General features: G+C 46.7%; 1 long non-coding RNA gene across 1 annotated transcript in view; it reads right to left on the bottom strand.

The window, feature by feature from the left end:
- Positions 1 to 4,348: 4,348 nt before the first annotated feature.
- The window catches only part of LOC121278433, a 38,382-nt gene continuing 17,814 nt past the window's right edge, over positions 4,349 to 24,916 (bottom strand). The window contains exon 3 of the long non-coding RNA XR_005943146.1: positions 4,349 to 4,818. This is a non-coding gene — a long non-coding RNA (uncharacterized LOC121278433). The remainder of the gene's footprint in view (positions 4,819 to 24,916) is intronic.

Here is a 24,916-nt window from a genome sequence, read left to right as displayed (position 1 = left end):
GACTAACAACATCAGTCAGATGGAAAGAGCCAAAGGCTTTGCAGCCATGACAGGTTTTCCAAGGGTGTAAGGTGTCACTGACGGCACCCATGTTGCCAACAAGGTATGAACAAGGCAGCTAGGGGCCTTTATTAACAAAATGGTTACTGCTCAAGCAATGTCCTGATCGTCTGCGACCACCAGCAGCGTACCGTGCAGTTGTGTGCATGGTACACAGGGAGTACCCAGGACCCTTACATCCTCAAACACTTCCAGGCGCCAGGGATGTTTTGTGGACTAGGCACTTTGCAAGAGTGGCTGCTGGATGACAACGGGTACCCTCTGAAGAAATGGTCTGCTCGAGAAGAGATCTCAATGCCTCGACTGCAGTGTGGATGCCTCCAGTACACGTCATCGAGAGTGTCCCTCATGGATGGTGCTGTGCGTTCCACAACCTGGTGATATAGAGAGACGATCCCCTTTTGGAGGATGTGTCATGGGAAGCCATCTGTTCCTCTGATGAGCAGTTAGAGGAGGGGGAGAACTCTACAGCTGGATGTACAAGGCTCTGCCAGGGACAGTCTGCATGGGCGTGAGACAAGGAGGGCTTTAATCCTGAGAAGATTCCAATAGTTGAGTCAACCCAGATGTCATCATCTGCCCCAGTGTTCATTCTCCATCCTCCTTCATCACAAGAAAACCAGATAGTCAGTCTGGCCGCATTCAAACATCCAAACCATCTCATTTGATTGGATGCACATTAGCGCAATCATTGAAATCCAGCTCTGGCACTCTCACGTTCAGAGAATAAACCAGCGATCTCTGGAAGATACTGAAACAATAAATCTTTTATTTACACAGAAACTCGCTAACATGTGCAAATAATACAAAATATGACTTCCCCCTTATGCAACCAAGCATGACCACTATGTGGCTTTCTTGAATCTTTTCTGGATGCTGTGGCATGATGCTCCCCTCTCACTTCATTGGAGCCAGGCTGCTGAGCCTTATGGCCCCCTTGTCTGGGATAACTTTGGCGGTTGTTCTCTAGTCACCTGAGGCTGTGAAGGTCCTGACTTGGTGGGATTCCCCTGCATATTGGCAGGAGGCCACTCTGTTGACACTTGAAGGTTTTTGTGACAATGGCAGAGGGGTGGAGGAGAGGCTGCCCCCATCAGATGTGCCCTGAGAGGTGCCCCCAGATGCTGTCAGGTGCTGCTCACCTTCTACTGTGAGGTCCATTTGGCCCTCCCTGCTTTCCTGAAAGTGACCAGGAGCTGGATGTGACTCCAGGCTCCTTGACACCCCTCTTGTCCTGGCTCTGGGCCCCTGAGCTCAGAGACAAGGTGATGGATTGTAGGTCAGACCGCATGTCCACAATCATTCTCCTTCCAGGAAATAAAAGCACACAACACATGACCTGACCAAGGGAGGACATCAATGCCTGCATAATATCATTCGCCTTAAGGAGGCAGTGCCAGCCATGATTGGAAGCTGAGCGGGAAACACCATAGCCAGAGGTAGAGCAGGGATATATCACCGAAAGGTACGTGGCCACTCCGGCTTCCTTATAGATGGACAACTATTCCTGATCTCTTATCCCCCAAAGCCTTATACACAAGCTGCGGGTGGTGTCATCATACACATCCTCCTTTAGTAGCCACACATGCTGCACCCTAACCCTTCCAGATCTATCATTGCAGGTTCCAAGCAGCCAGATTAACCTTGCTTCCTCAGAGGAAGTAGAAGAGGACCAAGACCCCTGGAAGGGGTGGAGAAGAAGGAGGAGGATGAAAGGTAATGAGACCTTTAAAAATTATAGATAGAAATTAATGCACTGCATTAATGGTTACCATTGTCACTTGTACCAGCTTAGAAACCAGTACCACATGCAATTTAGAGGGCTTTTCATTGTGTGAAGCACCAGGAACTAGTAAGCAGCAGCTATATAGCGTGGAAAGGACACCACAGGAGCCACCTTTTTGGGTGGGTGTGGGAAGGGGGAAGGTCCCATATTGCTTTTTTTGTAGAAAAGTCAGATGAGGACCTTGCAGGACCAAATTTTAGAAGAAGGTTAATGGGTTTGATAAAACAAATGCTTTGGACTGGCAGTCTGAAAGCTTACATGTCACAACTGGCGAGGATTCCACCTCGGCCTTAGCCCATGCCTTGAGGCAGAGCCTAGAATTCATCCTTTCCGGTGTGGATCGACTGGTCAATTCTAACCAGTGACCTGTGGAACCTGACATCGGGCAGCACCTGATGACTAAGGTCACAGCTTTGAATGCTGTTATTGAATGACAAACAGCTACAATGGAACCTCAGCTGTGGTGGCTTTTGGTTCTTCAACTGAACAGGCTTGTGTATCTCCAATGGCCAGAGATCACTGACTGGCTGAACAGAAGCCCCAAGGTATTTGCACAGGAATCATGGAGCACGAACCTAGTGGTCTCTCTACAGATGCCAGCATTGCTGCTCCCCCACCTGTCACTCCCCTACTCAAAAGTTTTGACATCATTTGGCATGCAACCATGTTCATTTGCACTCATTTGTAATGATCTGCATTCCTAAGTGATTTTTCAATCATCATTTGACATCTAATAGCAATCAAGTGGAATCACTGACCTGAAAGGAAATTACACAGTGCTCAAACCACATCAACTGCAAATATTTATTTGCCTTCAAAGTGGTCAGAAGCATTCAACTGACATCAATGGTGTTCAACTGACGTGGAATGAAGCTGAAACAACATCATTAGCATCAGCAAAGACTTTCTACTGACACAAGCTGAGGTTGTGGGAAACTTAGTGATCACCATTAACAATCACCAGGGGCAGGATTTTGAGGTCGTCAAGCAGGCGTGATGGGCAGGCCTGGGCAGGGACGGGAAACAGTCCACCAACCACAATTGGCCCTCAACTACAATTTCATGTGGATGTGTCAGATGAAGGTAAGAGCGCAGTGCACAGAGGTGAGAGTTTTGGATTGTGCAACCTTTCTAGTGTAGTCCCCTCATTGATGGAAGCCTTGAACCTGGAGTCCCCATCGATCATTGAAAGATGATGGCACCATGATGCAGACCTGCATTGTCTCATCAGGATGCCTGGCATGCATAGTGACAGTGTTATGACTTTAAATAATGACATGTCCTTGTTCTCCCTTTTAGGTTCAGCAGCAGGCAATCGCTCTGTGGATCCCGAAGGGCCACCCCTGACACCAAAGGACCACCGGGCTTCACTTGTGCATGCGTCACACCTGCTCACTGAAGCAGGCAACAGTGCAGATACCAGCACCTCGTGGGCATTAGATTGGCAGCTAGAATGTCAGTCCACATTGGTGATGGCACTTTACACTCTCTTTAGATGCAGGCGGAGGCAGAGAGTGCCCAGGTCGCCAACAGTCAGAGGCCTGTTGGAGACCAGGACGATTCTCAGTCGAAGGCAGATGATGAGCCTCTGGAGTCGTCCATTAGGCAACAGATGCTGGATGTCCAGCAGGATGTGCGGGAAGATTTAGAGGAGATCCATGAGGGTCTGCATGCCATGGTCTCCGTTCCATGGAGGAGTCCATGCGGAGCATGAACACTGCATTGAACCTCATGGCTAAGTGCACTGCCTCCTCAATTGAGAGAGTGGTGACTCTCATGGAGAGGCAGCTCCAGGGACTGAATCAGGGGTTCCTAGGGTTGTGCTCGGACCTGCAAGCTCTCACTCAGGCACTGACCTCAGGTGGTGCACAAGCTGCTTGTCCCTTCAGGACGCTCTTGATGACAGCAGCAGCTCCTCCGCCCCTCTGCCAGTGACCGTAGCAACTGATGAGGCAGCGAATACTGGGGAGATGCCAGCCATGGCACTAGCCGCCCCCTCCCAGGCAGGGGCAACACAGGCTGCACTGTCTAGAGGACGACCGCCAAGGTCATCAAGGCCAACAGGACAGCAGGGTCAGCAGGCTGTCTCCAATGCCGGTGCCAGCAAGGGGAGAGCATCAAGATGTAGCACTCAGAAATGTAAATTAAATGCACCATGAGCACAAGAGAGAGACAGTTCACGGGTCATTTTCTGTTCATTTATGTTTGGTTCATCTTTACTTGTCTGGGAATGATGACGAGAGAAGATTATATATTATTTTTGGTTTGTCAAAATTAGATAAATTTTGTTTTTGTCGTAATGGCCTGAGCATGCTTCACCTTTTATTTTTTTGGTGCAGGGTACGCCTGTATATAATTCTGGATGTGAATGGCTCTAAACTTTATTGCATAGGAACTGAGTGGACTGTGAGGTGAATAGTTTATTATTTTAAAATAATATTGGTTCTGGCATGTTTACATTGGTTGTTTTTGATGTATCTAACAGTGATGATGATAATTGAATAGTGGTGAAATTGATTTTATTGTTTTCTTCATGGAAAAGGGATTGAAATGATTAAATGCAGATGATGGACAGCCTGAAGATCATCACTAGGAAGGTTCATCATATGGCAGCAGTGCTCTGGGGTCAGATGGTGGAGGATTTCTCTCAAAAGTGTTCCTCAATTAAATGACAGTAAGCATCCCTCCTAGTTGTGGACCGTCTATATGGAAAACTCTGCTGCTTCCCTTTGTCCAGCAGTTGCTGATCTCTTGTGATCATCAGATTGCGGAGCATGGAAAAAAATCAGTTGAGTACTGCAGAGCACCTACTGACTGGTCGCTGCTTCCAGGCCTCTGTGTGAAGAGCCCAATGGCTCATGTAGCGATATTCTTGGTAACTGAGTGGCTGTCATGGTGGGAGTACTCAGCTAGCATCTTGGTGTTTCTCAGGGGACTCATGAACAATTTCATCAGGGGATATCCTTTGACACCTAAAGGTCAACCATACACATTGCATTAGGGCTCAAATATCTGTGCGAAACTGCCTCACTATAAACACATTGTGACAGCTTCCTGGATAGTAAGCTTTCACCTGTATGATGCATGGCTGGTCATTGAAGAGCTGCACATTGAAGGAATAGAATCCTTTCCTATACCTGAACACCTCTCAAAATTAAATAAGAAACTTTCATGGGAACATGTGCTGTCAATGGCTCCCTGGGCCATTGTTATCCTGTCAAACCCAAGAGTTCTCTCCCTCTGGTCTTCTCTGGCAATAAGGTGTGATAATATAATTATTTCTCAGAGCCATTGGAGCTGCAGGGACCTCCCCAATGCTGAAGCGCACAGAGTATTGTGACATATGACTGATATCATCTGTGGGAGCCTGGAGGGTTCCAGTATTAAATGCTACTATCACCTTGACTGCCACTAGCAATGCAGCACTGTGACCTCAGGGCTTTGGTTCTCAAGGACATAGAACTCTGTGATGGCCATTTTGGTAAAGCACAGCCTCTTCATGCATTGGCCTTGGTCATATGAATGTTGGAATTAGTGATCTCTGAGGATCCTGGGTGGAGAGGGCCCCCTGCTGAGAGTCCACCTCACCCTCTCTACTGCAGCAATTAGGGTGGTTCTGTCTGGCTAAATCTCCTCCCCCAATTTCTCATGCAGAGCATGATGTCCAAGCAAGATGTCCATGACTAACCATTGTCTTTCTCCTGATGACTCCCATGTGGTGTCCAACAATATGTAGCACAATGCTCACTCTTCTTAAGTAAAGTTCTGAGAGAATATCCAGGAAAAATGTTGATAGGGAGTTAGTCAGTGAAGACTTGACAAGGTGTCCCAGAAAGTGTCCCGATATGTTCCAAAAGTCCTCTCCAAATATAGTCCAGTCAGTCAATCGCACACAGCAAGTGACCTTTTGTAGTAATTATGGCATTATGTAGTGTGTAATGTACCTTTAAGGAAGATCACATGATCTGTGGTAACCAATAAGAGAGTAATGTGGGCTACCTCAGCAGTAAGTATAAAGTTAGAGTTGGAGTTGAAAGCACACGTCTAGTTTCTGCTGAGTATATTGAAAATAAACTTAAAGTTTTCACCCAAGAAGTGTCTGCTGATCAATTCTGTCATTAATAGTACAACTCGGCCACCCTACAAGTTAAATCAAGTTAAAAAGAAATCAGCACTTACCTCGACCAGTGATTGCAAGTAGCAAGCTCCATTAGAATTGAAGGACTTATCCCCTCTAAAAATGCTACAGTTTGGGAGAATTGATCCTTTTGAGCCAGTCACAAACATTGGTCTCAATACCTAGAACACCACATATCCTTTTTTCAAATGAAAGAGATTATGGGGAAAAAGAGGCAAGCGATTCTCTTGAGTTCTTGTGGGAGCAAAACCTACAGTGTGATTTGAAGTTTGATGGTACCCAGAGTCCCAGATTCAAAGAATTTCAATGAATTGTTGAACGTCGTGAAAGGTCACTTTCAACCCAAGCCCTCAGTCATAATGCAGAGGTTCAGGCTTAATTCATGAAATAAAGCCCTGGGTGAGACAATTGCATGCTGTGTGGCAAATTTGATGCAGCTAATGGAACATTGAGAGTTCAGTATGACTCTGAATGATATGCTCAGAGATTGTTTAGTGTGTGGTGTGGTGAAAAAATTATTATCCAAAGTGAATCTGGATTTCAAGAAGGCATTAGGGATAGCGCTGGCCATGGAGAGTACTGTAAGAGATTTATAAGCAATACAGGGTGTGTAAAATGGTGCCATCCTCCAAATAGGGCAGGAAATATCACCTGAAAGTGGCGCAAAAAAGCAAGAATCTGCAAAGAAGCAGGAAACAGCCATCGCTAGCCAAAGAATAAAGAAAGATAACTTAGCAGTGAAATCAAAGAATAATTTTAATAGAGGTGGAATAATTTTAATAGAGGTGGAAATAATCAGTCTTTGAACGATTGGCACTTTAAAAAATGGAATGCTATGATCACAGAAATGGACATATGATGAGGTAATGCAAGGAAAGATTCAAGCAGGCTTGTAAACAAAAGAAGAAGCCCAGGTGTTGTGGGGTGGCTGAGTTGCACTATTAATGATAGAGCTGATCAGCAGACACTTCTTGGGTGGAAACTTTAAGTTTATTTACAATATACTTAGCAGCAACTACACGTGTGCTTTCAACTCCAAGTCTATCTCTACACTGACTGCTGAGGTAGCCTGTGCTACTCTCCTATAGGTTACTACAGGTCATGTGATCTTTCCTAATACATATTATTCTTAAAGATACATTACACACTAAATAAAGCCATAATTACTACATTCCTCCCCCTTTAACGCAGCTATACATATTATATTTACAAGTACATATTTTTCAAGTCAGCATAATATTTACACTGGGTAAGGAACATGCAAGTTCAGCTTTTCAGATGGTTTCCTAATACGAGTGGAATGTCGCAGCTCCACATATTCAGATTCTTTGTCAGGTGCCTCCTTTTCCCGAGTTCCCCGAACATCAGGTGCTTTGGTGGGCACTTGCAGTTCTGTATCCTCAACTCATATAGGAACATCAGACATGTCAGGAAACACAGAGCCAGTCATGGTCACTGGTGGAACCAAATCTTAGTGATTGTCTCTCTCTTTCTTAAATGGTCCACGTGTTTTTGAATGATCTGGCCTTCCACCTCCACGTAGTGAGAAAGAGGTCCAGTCACCGCACGTATTTCACCTGATAACCACTTTGGTCCTTCTCCGAAGTTTTTTCATGTATACAGGCTCTCTCATGGTAAATTTCCTCTCACGACTATGCCAGTCGTGTCTAGTTTGCTGGCTCTGCTGCCTCCTTTCCACCTTCCCCTCTAAATTTGGCATTATTAAGCTCAATCCCATCCTGAGACAGTGTTAACAATAACTCTACAGGGGTGACAGCTATTGTTATGTGAGGGGTAGTCCTGTAATGAGAAAGAAAGTGTGCTAGCTTGGTTGCCAAGGAATCACCGGTTACCTTTTATGCCTGTCCTGAACTTTTGAACTACCCTTTTGGCCAGTCCGTTTGAGGAAGGGTGGTATGATTTAGTTTTCACATGAGTGATACCGTTGAGGCTGATAAACCGTTGAAACTCAGCACTCGTAAATTCTTTGCTGTTATCGGAAACGACTTCTTCTGGCAGCGCGTGAACGGCAAAACTCTGATTTCAACTCTGATGCAAATTTCTCAATTATAACAGCCGACATTGGTGACTGCATCTCATATATGTCCAACCATTTTGAATGGACATCGACAATGAGCAGAAACATCATTCCCAGGAAAATTCCAATGTAGTCAATGTGTAACCACATCCATGGGTGTAATGGAGCTGTCACTGGCAACTTTTGTAGTTGCTGACATTGTACACAGTACTTTACTAAACTTTCTATTTCACCATCTATCCCATAGCTGCGTGCTATGGCCTTCAGTCGGGAAATTCCTGGATGTACACTGTGTAGTTCAATAAAAAGTGGCTCCCTTCCCTTTGGAGAAAATATCACTCGTTCCCCACAATAAGATGCCATCCAGGTTGGTTATTTCATGTCTTCTGTTGAAGTGCTGTTTCATTTCAACAGATACGACTCCCGTGACCAACCATGTAGCACTTGTTTTCATACTTGAGATAGGACTGGGTCCCAACTTGTCCAGTTTCTGATCTTTCGAGCACAAAAAACAGCGCAGAATCTAAGAAATTTAACAGTAAAACAAGTTCCTGTGGAACTGGGACATGCTCATCATTTTCTTGTAAAGGCAAATGACTAAAGGCATCGGCGTTTGCGATTTGATTGCTAGGCCTATGTATGAAAGTGTATTTGTGTGCTGCCAGAATTAAAGCCCATCGTTGTATTCTTGCTGAGGCTATGAGGGGTATAGCCTTGTCCTCACTAAACAATCTAGCAATTGTTTGTGCTCTGAAACGATTGTAAAATGGCGGCCGTGTATGTAGTGGTCAAATTTCTTGGCACCAAAGATGATGGACAGGCCTTATTTTTCTATCTGTGAGTATCCCTTTTCCTCTGTAGCGAGTATTCTCGATACATAACCTATTGGTCATTCTGTGCCGTCGTCCATCTGATGAGAGAGCACTGCTCCTACTACATAGGGAGATGCGTCACATGTCAGTACCAATTATTTCATCTGGTTATAATGCACTAATAGATTAGACAAGTGCAACAATCGCTTCACCTTTACGAAAACTTCTTTCTGGGGTGCCTCCCAAGACCAATGTTGGTTCTTTTTGATTAGAGAAAGTAGGGAGGCCAGCACTGCAGGCAAATTGGCTAAGAACTGCCCATAATAGTTGATAGTTCCGAGGAATGATTTGAGCTCTGAGGCGTTCTTTGGCACAGGTGCCTCTCTTATGGTTTCAATTTCTCCTCAACCGGATGGGGGTCGTGTGAATCTACCCGGTGACCCAAATAGATTACCTCCCTAACTTGGAACATGCACTTTCTTTTTTTAACACATTCCGGCTTGCAAGAAATGTTTTAAGACTCCTTCTAAGTTTGCCAAATGCTCTTTATCAGTGAATCCTGTCACCAATACATCGTCTAAATAGAATACAACCTGGGGCAGTCCCTGCAGTAAACTTTCCATTGTTCTCTGAAAGATGGCACAAGCAGAGGAGACCCTGAAAGGCAATCGTGTATATTGGTACAACCCTTTCTGGGTATTAATTGTGACAAATTCCTAGGAGGCATTACCCTGCTGCTGCTTCATGCCAGGCGCCATATTTAAAGTCCAGCTGTAAGCACACATCTCAGTGCTTCCAGATCACAACTGCTGCATAGAAGTCATGGCCCTGAAACTGAAGAAGACTATAGCCCCTAGCTTCAGCGATGCATGCTTTGAGTGCCTTTGGATGCTGTGGAGGCCTGTCGGGATGTCCTGTACCCCCACTCTGGCCGCAGGATGGGCATTAACAGCACTAACATGGCTTGGGAGGCAGTGGCAGCGGCAGTTAACGCCAATACTCTTCAAGAGAGCACAGCCTCACAATGCTGCAAGAAGATGAATGATCTCCTCTGTTCTGCCAGGATAAGTCACTCTTCTCATCACTCTTAACTCACACTCACAAACCCATCACACATTCACAGGGCCTTCACTCACTGCCAGTTCAAGGAACATCACCATTCACTCTCTCACGCTCACCGTCATTATCCTCATCATGGGACCACTTACCACCAACACAGGCCAGACATACTTATCATCTGGCCTGGCAGGCATCTTTCTTACACCCTCTCCATCCCTATTCATGCAGGACAAGCTGGCATACAAATAGAGGTAGAGGTTGCAGACCAGTGGCAGAATGCTCGAAATCAAGGTCCTCACAAACTTTGAAAACAGAGCCATCCAGCAGGCCGGCGATGATCTGGACCATTCCAGTGCTGACACTGAGGTTGATGCTGCTCTATCAAGTGAGGGTCCAGGAATGCAACATCTATCAGACAACCATGTTGTGAGTGATGTGTCCTCTTTCACAGGCCACTGTCATGCAGTAATTATCTCTCTTTGCTTTCACAGGCACATCTGGGGAACAACCGGCAGAGTCCACTCAGGGCCTCCAATCAAGCCCCAAAGAAACCTCTGAAGAGGAACCTGGAGGCAACCTCCTTGAAGTCCTGTCACAGCGCTCACCCACACCCTCCACCAGCACAGAGACACACACCTCGGTGGGACCTAGCTTTAGAATAGCCCCGTGATCACAATCTGGTGAGCAGCTCTGAAGAAGAGACAAATAGACTTGAAATGTTAACTCTCTTTCTCACCACAGATGCTGTCAGACCTGCTAAGTTTTTCCAGCATTTTTTGTTTTTGAGCAGATTGCACTGTCTGATCCACAGCAAGCGGAGGCAGGGACTTTACAGGTTTCTGGCACTCGGAGGACTGCTGTTGGCCAGAACTTTGCTGAGTCCGAGTCAAATGACAAGCCTCTGGACTCGGTCATGTCTCAGTTGCTGAAGCTGTGAAGGCAAGCTTGGGAACATCAGGAAGGGATGTCCACTGCACTCCTCAGATTGCAAGGCACGATGGAGGGGTCTGTCTGCCTTCACTTTGAGGTTATAGCACAGGGATGTCAATGCACCAAGGATAACATTGGTAGGATGGCGGCCGCCATGGAGATCTTGGTCCAGGACTTCGCTCCTGCACTGCTGCACAGGCTCAACTCCATCGCTGATGCCATAATTGGCCTCCAACAGTGTGTACACGGGATGCATGCAGGGCAGCTCGATCTCACTTCAGCTACCCCTGCTCCTCAAGGAGTCAGCTTGGGGCCCCGGGCACCCACAGGGATGTATCCACTCCAGACCTATCCATCCAGGTGACTCCAAGAGTGTCTAGCCCATCCGACTTCCCTTTTCCTGCGACCTCAGCAGCACCAGATCCACAGGTCGTGGATGGTGCCACTGCCACACAGCAGGACCCTGAAAAACAGGCTGGGGCCCTCCAAGTCTCGGCTTTCCAGAGGACGCCCACCAAGGTTATCACAGGCAGAGCGACGCAGTCAGCAGGCTGCCTCCACCTCCGCTGTGGATGCCCAGACAGTGCCAAGATGGAGAGACAGAGTTAGGACAGTTGAGGAGAATTAGTTGCACAGCTTGGGCGCGGGTGTTAATCACTTGTATATACTGTTCACTATTGTAAATAAACTCCCAAGAATGTCTCCCTGCCTTTGGCTCCTTATTCTGATGAGCAGTGTTCTTGTCACTCAGATGTGAAACTTTGCTGCACAAGATAAAGGCAGGTGTCTCAATCCAGGGCCTCTTCCCTGTGCTCTGTGCAGTCTTCACACCACAGAGATGGTCTGGCCTCACACTCCCTGGAAACATTACTGATGTCTGCACCTCGATGATGCTGGTCATTGCTGCTACAGTGTTGTGAGCAGTTGTCACAAAGTTCTCATATTCTCTCAGTGTACTCTCAGCACCGTTAAGGTGGGGCTGGCCCCTATCTCTTCAGCATCTGTGACCAGTAATGCTGTGCTCCAGCTCCTGAAGGGCTCAGATGCTGAAGGTGGATGAAGGATCAGATGCTTCTAAAGTTTCATGGCTGCGTTTCTGAGATGGCCCTGATCACAGAGCGCAAGCGAGCTGCCCTCAGCCAGACAGGAGTCAGACATTCTCAGAGGCTATATGAAGATCTATGGAGTGCCTTCATTGCATGTCATCATCATCCGCCCTCAATTGAGCAATTATTAAGGCCTCCAATGTGTCTCCATGACAGGGGCATTCTCACAGAGGGTATTCACGCTGCCATAAGCCAGACTGGAGTCAAAAGTTCACAGATGCAATGTAAGGTTCTATGGGGTTCTATGGGGACGACACTGCATGTCGTCAAAACCCTCCACACACCTAGCAGCTACGAGGGCCTCCTGAGCACGCCTGCCTCATCTAGCTAGTGCAAGGGCCTCATCCCCATCATCGTCGCCTCAGAGGACCACCTCACTCTCATCCCAATCAGAGTCCTCATCATTGGAGGAGGCATGTAGCTCCTCCAACTCCTCCTCAGCCAGCTCGTCTCCCCATTGGAGCGCCAGGTTGTGAAGGGTGCAGCAAACAACGATGATGTATGGCACCCTCTGTGGACTGTATTGCAGGGCTCCACCAGACCATTCCGGGCACTGGGACCTCATTTTCAGCATTCCGAAGGCTTGCTCCACCAAGTTGTGAGTTGCAGCATGAGCCTCATTATAGCTTCACTCTGCTGCAGTCTGAGGCTGCCGCATGGGTGTCATCAGCCATGTCCTCTGCGGGTAACCCTTGTCCCCAAGGAGCCACCCCTGCAGCTTCTATGGACCCTGGAAGACTCCCGGGATCTGTGACCGACTGAGGACGTAGGCATCATGCACATTCCTTGGAAACCATGCACAGATCTGCAGGAAGTGTTTCTGGTAGTCACACACCAGCTGCACATTCAGTGAATGGAAGCCCTTGTGGTTATGTAACCAACCACGTGTTGTGACGGAGATCTGACCACCACATGAGTGCAGCCAATCGCACCCTGCACCTGTGGGAAACACGAGGTCTGGGCGAATCCAATCGCTCTTGCATCCTGGCAGTCCCAGTCCCGGGCGAAAAACACAAAGTTGTGTGCTCTCACAAAGTTGGCATTTGTGATCTCATGGATGCATTTGTGGGTGGAGGGTTGTGAGATCCTACAGAGATCACCTGTGGGGCCCTGAAAAGAGCCAGTGGTGTAGAAATTGAGCATCGCTGTCACTTTCACAGCCACTGGGAGTGAATGCCCTCCAACTCGCTGTGGTGCCAAATCCTGCAGTAGCAGGCCAGTTCCCTAGACATTCAAAGTCTTCGGCGACACTGGTTCTCGGTCATCTGCGTGAATGAAAGGCAGCTTCTATAGATCCTGGGTGTCACTAGGCACTGACCAGCGATGGCTTCCTATGGTTCTTGGGTGGCATGTGCAGGAGCCCCAGACGCCACTTCTTCCTGAGGTTGCTGCTCCTGCCTCTGCGCAGCCAGGAGTCTCAGTCGCTCTCTCCTCCATTGTCTTCATGCTCCATATGCCACAAGGCATACAGCTAGTTCACCAGGCTCCATGATCCTGATGTACTCCTCCTGCAGGATGAAAAAGAGAGACACGTGATTAGCATGGGTATACTAAGAACTTGTCCTGGTTAAGTGTGATGGCCCCTTAGCACTTCCTGGAAAGTGTTTGCTACCACTTCGGATGGCCAGATATTAGTTAGCTTAAGCCATGAGGAGACTAGTCCAAACTGGGATGCTGACATTGCAAGTGGCTGTGAACGCCTCCAGCAGTGACTGCTCCATGGCCAGCTTTAGCAAGGAGATTGTACAACATATGCAGCTGTCCAACTGTTCTGCCATCTGCTAAAATGCTCATGGCTTTGCTATCTGTGTCAGGGCGGTGGTTGGGGAATGGGGTTGGTCGGAGTGGTGTGCGGGGAAGCTCTGGAGTACTTGGTGGCACTTTGATGCCTCTCCGTTGCTTAGGTGGGCAGATAAGCGAGGAGCCCGACCCCAATCATATCACTGTGGCTGCATCTGAACTGTCTCAGTTGCAGAGGAATGGTCACTTCATACAGGTTTCCTAATATGCGACCACTTCCCTCGCCTACCCTACCATCCCCACCCCGAATGCTTGTGCGCTATATTCAACGGCAGGGCTGCCCATGCCCTCCCCCTGCCAGCAGTCACCTCGACGGCAGGGCAGCCTGACCGCACCCTCCCCCGATGCCCTTGAAGCTTGAAGCCCAACAGGAGATCCTGGCCAGCACTGCACAATGTTACTCTGTACTCACCTCTGAGTTCCCCTCAAAGTGCAGCCCGCCAAGTGCACGCCTTTTATATGCTGTTGTGAAAGGCGTCAGCATGCTTTCCCGCTGAGGTGGACAGAGGATCCAGCAGGTGGATGGAGGCAATGCCGGCAGGCTGGCCTGATAGCGATATGCTGATGTATTTCAATGACGTTTGATGGCGGGAAACAGGGCCCGCTGCCGGTGGGCTGAGTGGACAGTCATGCATTGGTTTCCCACCGTCGTAAAACCGATCACATCCGATGCCAGCTGGCACAGAAAATTCTGCCCCCTAAATCTGTAATTTTCTCCAGTTCAAACCTCTGAGACATCTACACTCAACTAATTTTGGCTTCTTGAGCATCCTGATTTCAGTCATTTCAGCATGGTTAGCCACATGTTCTGCTGTGTAAGCCCTAATCTCTGAATTGCCTTAGTTACCCCTATCCGCATCTTCACCTCTCATTCCCCCTTAAGACTCTCAATAAAACCTATTTCTTTGACCAAGATTTTGTTCATCTGACCTATTATCTCCTTGTGTGTCTCCGTGTTATATATTGTTTTATATTACTCCTGCATCTTGGGATGTTTTATTACATTAAAAATCTTCTATAAGTATAAATTATTATTGTTTGCTGATTTTTGTACTGTAAAATAATTAACAATGCTCACATAATTGTGTCATATTCCACCTTAAAGTTAAACAAGAGAACACATAATGCTTTCAGAAAATCTATATCAAACAAGTAATGCACAACTGAAGGCATGTCGTAGCACAAATCACTTACTTGCCTAAGGATTTCATTTGAACAATGTAGCAGCTATAAGTTTTGACCAGTGTTCCTTTAATTCATCTACAATTTTATGGCTCAAGAAACAAGCTTACTTTGCTGCAGTGAAACTGAATTTGCTAAAGTAGTTTATTGCTTCACTCACACTTACATATTCCTGTAATAACATCAAACGTTTTTAAGTTTTCCTAACCTGTTCCAAGAAAATATATTTTGGTAGACAGGTACAAACTTTGGAATTAAGGGTGAATGAAAGGTGACATCCCAAAAAAATGAATGTAAAGAAATAGAGGCTGAATGCCATGAACTTTCCTGTTCCTGCATCTATTGGGAATTAAGCTTCCTTCGATAGATCTCCTGAATAAACAAGCAAAATAATTAAGAATGGCTTTATATTCAGAAGACAGCCACCCGGCAGTAACAATTTTCTCCACCAGGTAGCTATTGAGGCATCTATCCGTTGCCATGTGAGGAAAAAGATGTGATGGTTTTTGGCCAGACGTAGGGTGGGGTGATCAGGTCACTGACCTCGTATTGCCTGTCTCAATGTGAACCATTCTGATGGTTCGGCCTGGTGCATATTTCAGTGACAGCCTTATTAATGGGAGAGTGGAATTTCTTGCAGGCCTAAGGCTCATGTGAGGAGAGTGTGCACCTCTTCAAGCAAGGTGCCATTCAACACTGCCACTACATGGGTTTTGGAGAGCAAGCCATCACAGGCAAGATAGCCTTAATTATCTTGCAACAGCAGAGGTGCTTGTGGAGCAGGTGAGGGCATGCAGTCAGGTGCTGTCACCCTCGCGTGGGAGGAAGGTGCTCAAACAGGAGGTATAGTGATCTGGAGGAAGGCAATATCATGTCTTGCAACATTATGGGTTCCTGTCTGCAAGTGCTTATGTGACCTGACATGATATCAAGGGTCTTTTCCTCTCTGACTACAGCAGTTTCTTCCCTCCCCTAGCGTTCCAAACACTTTCCTCTTCTGATCTATGTGCTTTCCCACCTATAACAAAGGGACACTGTACTAACTCCCCTTCTTATTCCAATCACACATTTACCTGTTGCTGCTGCCCTCACAATTGGGCAAGTCCATTGCTGTGTGCTACTTCTGCTGAAAATACCAGTGAGGTCCTATTGCCAACATAGGACCCCAACTTACATACTTAATTGAGGCCACTCTCCTGCCATAGGTGGGTGACTGGGCCACCATAGCACAGACTCTGAGGAAAATGGCATTTGACGGGAAGCAAAGTGATATGAGGAGAAACATTTTTGTTTAGCAATAGATTAGGGTTTGGATGCACTTCCTGAGAGCATTGTGGAAGCAGGTTCAATTGAAGCTTTCAAAAGGGAATTAGACTGTTATCTGAAAAGGAAGAACACGCAAGGTGATGAGGAAAAGATGGGGGAAATGGTACTAGGAGAGGTGCTCAAGAGCCAACGTAGGCATGATGGGTCAAATGGCCCCCTTCTGTGCTGTAACAATTCTGTCATTCTGTGAACAGGGCAAGAACAATGTAGTGACTACAGCACCATGATTTTCACGTAGCCACTGTCCCATTCCTGCCAGATGAGCAGGATAAAATCCTTCCTATAAGTTGTGAATGTTTAATAGAGTCATCACATCTGAAACTTACATTACAGCAGTGACAATTCAAACATATTCTGGGATCTTCAGAGTTTGTGAAAGGTTATAGGTAAATGCAAGGGTGGAATTTTTCACTGAGCAGTGGGAGGGAGCGGGTGAAGTGGGTGAAGTGGGTGTGCACCCAACCCGCTTGAGCATAAAATAGCGCGTGATGACTTCGGGCGAGCAATATTTTGGCAGGCACGCACAGGTGCCGGAGCCGCACCCACCATTAATTAAGAGGCCAGTTAAGGCAATTAGAAAGGCAAGTCATGCCAACTTTTCCTTGCCCATGTGATTTTGCATTTGTCACACAGGCAAAACGGGCAGGCGACAAGCCGACAATTTCAAAAACGTCATCCACGGGCGGGATAAAAAGGGTCAGCTAGGCTGCCAAACAAATGCTACCACCTCATGCCAGGACAGCTGCCTCCATCCTGGATGGCTGCAATGACCTTTTCCTTTGACCACAAAGTCCACTGAGTGCCTTTGCAATAAGGTTTCGAGCCACCCATGTCCAACATTACACACTGGCGTACCCTGCACCACATTAAATAAAAAAGGTGAAGCATACTCAGGCCATTACAACAAAAGAAAATTTATCTCATGTTGGCAGTCAAAACAAATTAACAGAACCTTCTCCTGCCTTCAACCCCAGACCAGTAAACATAAGCAAAATATTACACAACAGAAGATCACCCGTGACCAGTCCCTCTTGGGCTTATGGTGCCTTAAACTTATGTTTGCGAGTGCTACGTCTTGGTGCTTCCCTTTCGCTGGCACCGGCATTGGAGACAGTCTGCTGACTGCTGTCCTGTTGGCCTTGGCAGCTGTTGTCTGGCCAGTGGAGCCTGTGCTGGCCCCGCCTGGGAGGGAGTGGCCAGTTCCACGGCTGGCATCTCCCCAATCACTGCAGCCCCATCAGATGCCACAGTCACTGGCAGAGGTGCGGAGGAGCTGCTGCCGTCACCCAGAGTGCCCTGAGAGGAGCCCACAGAGACAGCAGGCAGCTCATACCACTCTGGCCTCCCTGCTCACCATTGATGGATGGGCACCCAGATAGGATACAGGGTGCCTCATCCATCTCCCACACTGGCACTAACCACCTGAGGTCATTGTCTGTGTGAGGGCTTGCAGGTCCGAGTGCAACCCCAGGAACCCCTCATTTCTCTCCCTGGAGCTGCCTCTCGATGAGAGTTGTCACCCTCTCAATGGAGGAGGCAGTGCGCTTGGCCGTGAGGGTCAATGAAGTGCTGATGCTCCGCATGGACTCCTCCATGATGGAGACCATGGCATGTACACCCTCATGGATCTCCGACAGATCCTCTCACACATCTTGCTGGACATCCAGCATCTGCTGCCTAATGGACGAATCCAGAGACTCATCATCTGCCTTCAACTCATCATTGTCCTGGTCTCCAGCAGTCCTCTGACTGCCAGCGTCCTGGGCACTCTCTGCCTCCGCCTGCACCTCAAGTGAGTGTGAAGTACCCTTACTGCTGTGCACCGACATTCTAGCCGGAGATCTAACGCCCACCAAGGTACCAGTATTGGCGCTGGTGCCTGGCTCAGAGACAGGGTGTGACGCAGGTGCATCTGGAGCCTGGTGGTCCTCTGGCATCAGGGATGGGTCTGCGGAGTCCTGCAATTGGGTGCATGGTGGAAAACCTAAGGGAGAACAATGACATGTCACTAGTTTAAGTTATCACTCCTTCACTGCATGCCAGGCACCCTGGTGAGACAATGGAGATCAGCATCATGGTGCCAACGTCTTTCAATGATCAATGGAGAATCCAGGTTCGAGGCTCTCATCAATGAAGAGACTACACAAGGATGTTTGCATGATCCAAAACTCTCACCTCTGTGCTCTGCACTCTTACCTTCATCTGACACCCTAGCCTCTCCTCAACGAGTTGACCGAGGTGCATGGCGCCTCTCCAGCTCCAAGGCATCCTGCTCGTATTTGGTTAGGATTAGGAGTTTAGCTGGGCCTCTGCCATCCACGACCTTTCATTTGAATCGAAAATTTATAATCTCCTGTTGACAACACTGAAGATGTCTTTGTCACTGGTAGCCTTCCAGGGCCTGAATGTGCCGGTTTTAAACTGGCCACTGGTTCAACCTTGGACCCAATGGCTGACAGGTTCCATCCTCCTCCCGCCCCTTCCCGACCATTGGGGAGCCGCCATTCACCCTCGGCAGGCTTTAATTGGCTCACCAGCATAAAATCGTGGTCGGGGCCAATCGCGAGTGGCAGAACCTTTCCCAGCCACTCCCGGGCCAACAAGGGAACATTCCTTTCGAAATGTTGAAAGGAGGTGGGAAGACGCATTTGGTGGTGGAGTCACACTGGAGGTGGCGGAAATGGCAGAGGATGATCCATTAGATGTGAATGCTGCAGGGGTGGAAGGTGAAGGCAAAGGGAACCCTATCGCGGTTCTGAGAGGGAGGGGAAGGGTTGAGAGCAGAAGTGTGGGAAATGGAGTGGACATGGTTGACAGCCATGTCAACCAAGGTCAAGGGGAATCCATGGTTGAGGAAAAAGAAAGATATGCTGGAAGCACTGGGTTGGAAGGCAACCCAGTAAAAAGGTGTAAAGATGGCAAAATGCCAGAGGGAGGGGTGCAGGTGGAATGAGGACTCTGAAGATGGGAGAAGGGATGGGGTGCATGATGGGTGGGGCAGTGTAAATTTCAGGTCACAGAACTGGGTGTGGAGGCAATGGCAATGGAAGAGCGTTTAGCATGAAACCAAGCGCAAAATTCTTTGGGGTGGAAGCAGAAAGGGAGGAAGCTGAGCCCTTTCCTGAGAACTAATGTTTTGGTGCCAGAGAGGGGAGGGTCAGATTGTGTAAACACAGCAAGGAGTGAGATTGAAAGAATGTATGGGATCATTGGAATGTAAAGGGGAAGAAGGATCTGGAGAGACAACAGGTTTCAAGAATTGTTGAAGCTTGTGATCCTTGACATCTGAAAGGAAGGAAATGTTTTTTGTTAAAGTGCTAAATGAGATCAGTGGTGAAATGGAAGTGGCCCTCGCCAACTCTGAGATAGAGTAAGTTGGTGATTCTGAAGAGAAATTTTGAGAACTTGCATGTGGTGGCATTTGGCCTTGACCTTAGATCTGAGGAAATGGTGAGTGCAGAGGTTTGAGCAGATATCTGTAATCAGTGGCAATCTGAAATTAGAAAGTTGGAATCCACATGGAATAAGACAGAGAAGAAGACAATTTCTGAGGAAAACGATGTGACTGTGAAAGCAAGTTTTGTTAGATGCCTAATCAAACATGAGAAGAGAAACAGAAAACAATGAAGGTGAACAGGGTAAAAGATGCAAGCAGAAATTCTGTCAGAGAATAGTAAAATTTCTCCAAAGTGGGCATCCCTAGAAAAGATGAATTATACATTCATACAATAGGAAAATACTGCGGATGCTGGAAAACTGAAAGAAAATAAGAAAATACTGGAAATACTCAGCGGGTCAAGCAGCATCTATGAGTGAAAAACAAAGTTAGTGCTTCAGACTGATAACTTTTCATCAGAGTAGAAAAAGTTAGAGATGTAACAGGTTTTAAGCATGATAAAGTCAGGGAAAGGAGGAGGACAGAACAAAAGGAAATGTCTGTAATGGAGTAGAAAACAGGAGAGATTAAATGACAAAAGGGATGATGTTGAAAGGCAAAAGAGGTATAATAATGGGACAATGAAATAGTCAAAAAGGAGCTGAAATTGACAAAATCAGAATGGTGAACAATAAGCTATATGTTGAATAACAGGGCCCATGTGCTCACAGTCTGTCATTGTTACTGCAGGTTTGTCAAAGGAGAGATGTGGACACACAGATTGTTACTGTACATTACATGCATATTTCAGTGATAATGGAGTAAAACTTGCAATGTTCACTACTTGTAGTAAAACCATAAGTGCAAGTGAAAGTTAAACTTTGTTACAAATAAGAAAAAACAGAGAACATGTTCATTCCTTCTGTAGTAGGTTGTTCGCACTGATGCAAAGAAAAATGCAAATAGACATACCTATTAACATAAATACTCTACTTTAAAGTTGAACGGCCTGATGCTGAACAATTATGATTTCCCTACCAAACAGATCCCTCTCCTCCCTCCCTTGGCGTTTGTGTACATTCATCTGCCCTTCGTTCACTCATGCCAAATCCATTAAATATTAGAGTTTGGCATATTTTGACAAAGGACTCTTGATAAACTCCCAGAGAAAATAATGTGCGTTGGATGTCTTTTTACTTCATCTGACATTGATCAATTACTCAAAGATTGGTCTCAAAAACTGCATAAAGGAGTTCTGTAGTACTGTGTCATTTGTTCTGCCAAAAAAAAAATGATTGCATGAAACAGCAGCCAGGGTTTTTCACTCCCGTTTGCGGCATACGTCATAGTGGGCTGGAGCGGAAAATATTAGGAGATTGAAAAATTCAGTTTCAAGTCGTCATAAAACCAGTTTGCGATCGTCTGATCCATCCCTAAATGGCAGACCGTGTTTCCCACCGCCACATGTCGGGAAGCTAATTTCAATACTTTAGCATCTCATTATAAGCCCTGCTTGCCAGAATCATCCCGGCACATTGGATCATGAGCTCATGTCGGTGTGATTGCCCACTAATGTGTTTCACAATGGTATATAAGCGATGTGCACCTAGCAACTTACACTTCATTCGGGACTTCAAGGTTCATTTGTCTACCTTGCTTCGAGTAGCACTCGCAGTCATCAGCACCTGGCATTGCAGGCAGAACCACATTGCTTTTAAGGGAGCTGACAGCAGGTCTCTATCTGCCCGACCAGCCATAAGGCAGGGATAGCTTTTCGATGGCTGTAGGGTCAAGGGTGTTTGTTGTTCTCTGCAAGTGGCCTCAAGATGGTGAAGACTGAGGAGGCAGTCTCCAGAAGAGATGAGGCAAGATGGAGATGTGAGGGTGTGTGTGAGAGAATGAGTGGTGATGTCCCTTGATCTGGCAGTGAGTGAGATGCCTGTAAATGTGTGATGATCTTATGAGTGTGTGAGTTTAGAGTGATGAGATGGTTGCCTTACCCTGGCTGCAGGGATGGGATCATTCATCCTCTTTCTGCAATGGATGGCCAACCTCTTCTCTGCAGCATTGGCACTGATCACCACTGCCAATGCCAAGCTGGTGTGGTGAGATTGCTGGACCTCCTGTGGCCAGAATGGGGGTAGAGGACATCACATCAGTCCTCCAAGAGGCATTCCAGGGATGGGTCACTGAACCCTTCTTGGCTTTCGGGACCATGTCTTCATTGCAGCATTCTTGGGCTGTAAGCATTGAAAACTGTGCGCGGGGCTGCGGTTTAGCTATGGCACCCAGAGTGAGGAAATTATAAGGTAACGGCATGGTGGGCGATTCAGAGGCTGCGCGCCAGTGATACTGCATGTTTCCTGTGCCTGATTAATTAATGAGGCAGGAAGCAGCACAAAAATCAACCCTTGTGGCCAACGGGAAAAATGTCTTTTTTCACATCTGCCACCACATTTAGTGCAATTCAGGGAAAATTCCATCTCACATGTTTACTGCATTGCATTCCATTTGACATTTAATCCATCCAAGCTTTGGGTGTGTTAAATTTATACTATATGTGTGGTCTCTGGAGCTCCAGGACACTGCAACAGATGCTGAATAAACATTCAGACAACACTGGTTCTCCAAAATTCCACCATATTAGTTCCACAGGGACAGTGCATAGTAATTGCAAAGCAACTCATCCCAGGATAATCCGTGAACAGCCAAATTTCTAAGCTTAAATACATTTTCTTTCAGTTTCCACAAGGAACACATTTTTGACAGAATGACCCCTAACCTCCTACCCCTTGCATATTTCCAATACATAGATGACACCTTTCCTATATTTGAATCTGCAGCTGCAAAGTAAGAATTTCCTTACACACCTTATTGCACTTCATCCTGTGCTCTATATGGAGCAGTCTAACTACTTCCTTTTCCTCAAAATACTCGTTGAGAAATCCGCTAATGGGTTCTCCACTACTGTCTACTGCAAGCCAACCTTCACTGGTCAATATACTCATTGGGATTCCTACAGCTCCCCGTGCTGCAAGGTTGGCCTTGTCAGCATTGTTATAAATAGGGCCAGAGCCTTTGCTCACTGTACAATCTTGATGCCAAAATAGAACTCATCAAAGCTATCCTGTGGGACAATGATCAGGTCATTGCTCACTGTGTATCATAGATTCTCATGAATGGGCCTAAGGCCACCACTTTCAGGCCTGAAAAGTGCCCAGTCTACCTCAAATTATCCTGAAAGGTTAAAGCATCTCAAGAATTTGAGCAACAGATGAAGCTAGCTTTTTCACACTGCTACAATGCAGTGGCATCATGAGTGGTATTTTCCACTAACTACCACATCAAGCCAAAAAGACATAACACACAAATGAGTAATGTGGTATTTGAATTTCAGTGCCAGTGGGATGCCTGGTACATAGGCTGTATGTCCCAATAGCTGGTGGATCATACTGAACAACGTATACCTTCAGCTGTTCATAATGGGCAGAGAACTGATCATACTTAACCAACCTGTGCTTACAAAACTCAGAACATAATGTCTAACGTTAGATGTGATTCTGAAATTGGGCAGCACCAGCTGAACAATCCCAAGTGTGCTAAGAACTACACTAACAACCAATTTAAGATTCAGTTGGGCTCGCAATGTAGCTCACTTCCGCTTGATGGAAGCTACACATATTCATATGCAGAGGTCTATCCTCTGTAGGCAAAAGGAATATGTCCGAACATTGCACCCTTTTAGAATAAACAAAAATGTGGGGGCAGTAGCTCCCTGGTGCATTTGCCATGGCAATGTTCGACCAGTCAGAGCCAACTTGCCAACCAAATAGCACTTCTTTTCTCATGTAGTATAAATTGTTGTTCCCTTTGAAATTTGGCATTCTTGTATCAGTCCCGGTGGGCGTGTGATGAAAAGCTTCAACAACAGGTCCCTTTTATCAGTTACACTCCGATATTCTTCTGACCAGCTTCCACCCTCCATTTCTAAATACCCAGGTTGATCCAAAATGTTGCTGCTAATGTTCTATTTCACATCAAGTCCTACTTGGCAATACCTCTGTTCTCAATTATATAAAATAAAGACAGAAAATGCAGGAAATATTCAGCAGGTCTGGCAGCATTAGTGGCAAGAGAAACAGGTTTAAAGTTTCAAGTCAATGACCTTTCATCAGCTTATGGAATTTAAATTCAATTAACTCAAAGCTGGGATAAAAAGTTGCTTTAGGCAATGATGTTCATGAAACTACCGGATTGTAGTAGAAATCCATTTGGTTCACTAATGTCCTTAAGGCAAGAAAATCTGCCATCCTTACCCAGTCTGACTTCCATCTGACTCCAGACCCACAGCAATGTGCATGACTCTTAACTGCCTTCTGAAATAGCTTATCAAACCACTCAGTTGTGTCTATGAACATACGAATTTATGAATTAGGAGAAGTAGGCCACTCGGCCCCTCGAACCTGCTCCACCATTCAATAAGATCTAAATGTAACCTCAACCTCAAATCCTGCCTACCCCGATAACCTTTCACCCCCTTGTTAATCAAGAATCTACCTTGCTCTGACTTAAAAATATTCAAAGGACAGAATTTTACATCCTGCGGGTGGACACGCGCCTGACCCAATCGATGATGTCAGGCAATCATCCCAGTGTCATTGTGCATTCACGCAATTTTTCAGTTGATGGCACAAGTGGGTGTCAGAACCACGCCCGCCATTAACTAACAGGCCACTTAAGGCCATTAAGAAGCCAACTGACGTGATTTTCCATTGCCGGTGTGATTTTGTGCTCGTTGCGTGGGAAAAATGGGCAGACAGGCAGCCCACAATTTCAAAAACCTCTTCCAAAGGTGGGATAACAAGGGTCAGCAGCATTGCCAGTGTGAGTAGTGAGGAGATTGGCAGATAGTTTGCTGCTGGTGACCTAATGGTACTTGACAGCTTCATCCCTGCTCAGGGCTTCATTGCTAGTATTTCCAGGTTTCATTTCATGACTCCTTGGTGTCTCCAAAGGCCCCCAAAGGATTCAGACTATGTGGACTGTTCCAACTATCAGACAGCCTTCCTTACACTGGTAATGGAGATTGCGATCTCCAGTGGTGGCAGCTCCTCAATGCAGGAAGAGGGGGCAGAAGAGAGAGGAGGCCAGGTGTCCCAATGCAGCTTCAAGGGAGGACACAAAGGGATGCAGGGCCAGCAGGGAGTCCAAGGCAGCTATGCAGCTACCTCAAAATGTCTGAGATGCATTGCCAAAGGAGGCTCTGCCTCATGAGGGAGACAATGACCTCTATTTGTCGGATG

Source organism: Carcharodon carcharias, chromosome 5, assembly GCF_017639515.1.
Source record: "Carcharodon carcharias isolate sCarCar2 chromosome 5, sCarCar2.pri, whole genome shotgun sequence".
NCBI lineage: Eukaryota > Metazoa > Chordata > Chondrichthyes > Lamniformes > Lamnidae > Carcharodon > Carcharodon carcharias.
This window is presented reverse-complemented; position numbering and strand designations above follow the sequence as displayed.